Consider the following 1,710-nt stretch of genomic DNA (forward strand, 5'->3'; position numbering starts at 1 on the left):
ACATAATTTAAAAGTCCACTTACCTAAGCCGTTCGTAATAATGGGAGATTTTAATTCCCATAACCCCCTATGGGACAATAATAAGATAAATAATAAGATAGCAAGATAAGAGAAGACTTCTTATCGAAAGAGGAACTTTGTTTTTTAAATAATGGTTCTAATATCTATTTACATCAATGTAATGGAACTTATTCTGCTAATGATCTTCTCCTTGATGTGTTTTGAAAGGTGCTGAGCATCTTTGTGACCATTTACCTATTATCTTAAATATATCGCTTCTAATTCTTCAGACCGTGTAGCTAGGTTGAAAATCGATAAAGAGATTATATCGCATTTGAAATGCTCTGTGAGGCTGATGTTACCCCAGACTCTAAACGCAGCAGATGATCCTACATTAAAGGTTAATGAGCTTGTTTAAGGAGCTGCCGATAAAACTATCCCGAAGAACTTGACAAATCCAAAATCCAAAGTTAAAGCCTACTAGAACAATGAGTGTCTTAAAGCAATTAAGGACCAGGAAAAGGCTGAAGGCAGATTTAATCATTGTCCTACTGATAATAACTTCTTATCAGGTTCTTATTTTTCGAGCCAAGGCTCGTTGATTTAATAAAGTTCAAGAGACGATCTTGTTGGTGGAGCTTTGTTTCGGGCATTACGTCAAAAACACCCATGGGTAAGGTCTGGAACATGGTTCAGAAACTTAACGTGAGAAATAATAAAGCAAATGCCAAGCATTTGAAAGATAAACATAATCTATTAACTTTTCCGTCCTATACAATTAATAACTTAGTTCAGACATTTTTAAAGAAATCTTTTCCATCGTCATTGAGGGAGACCTGTATTATTACGGTTCCCAATCCAGGTATGGACCATACTGATCCGTCTAATTACCCTCCCATATATTTCTGCCATATAATGTAGTTTTAGTCATAGAACATCTACTGTCGATCACCTTGTTCGATTCGAAACCTTATGTTTGTGATGGTTTTATCAGCAATGGACATATGTCGTCGATATTCTTTAACTTTAAAAAGGCCTTCCACACCACATAGGAATATACTATTTTAAAAGGCCTTGCGGATTTTGGTTTTTAAAGGTCGATTTGTAACCTTTATGAGAATTTTTATCTGATTGCCGGATGGAGTCCATTCTTTCTGATTCTTATGAATAGGACATGGCTGTACCCCAGGGCAGCATTCTATCATCTACTTTGTTCAGTATAAAATAAATACCTTGGCTAAAAGAGTAAAATCTGGTACAGAGGGTTCTTTATTTGTTTGCGATTTCCTAATATGTTGCCTTGCAAAAATATGAATATCATTCAACGTTAGTTGCAGCTTTGTCTCAATAAGATCGAGAAAAGCGCAAACCGAAAACGGGTTTTGATTTTCAACGGGCTTAGATTTCAACAGCTAAATCCGTCAGTATGCTTTTTGTAATAAAGGGAAACTTCCCCGAGCTTAATTTTTGTGGTGAAAATTGTTGAACCAAAACTTTTAGGTATAATATACTGAATTCCAAAGAAACGCGAATGGGAGAATGAGTATAAACTGCAAATGAGTAAGAGCCGGTTGACTTTATTAAAACGTATTTCTCTGACACAACAACTCAATTAAAAGCTCATATCGTGCTGATTCTTCTGAATAAATGGAAATGGGAGAACCCATTTAATCTGGCTCAACAGCAACGCGTTTTGGGAATTGTTTTCTG

The sequence above is a fragment of the Liolophura sinensis genome, unplaced genomic scaffold (assembly GCF_032854445.1).
Source record: "Liolophura sinensis isolate JHLJ2023 unplaced genomic scaffold, CUHK_Ljap_v2 scaffold_38, whole genome shotgun sequence".
NCBI classification, from domain to species: Eukaryota; Metazoa; Mollusca; class Polyplacophora; order Chitonida; family Chitonidae; genus Liolophura; species Liolophura sinensis.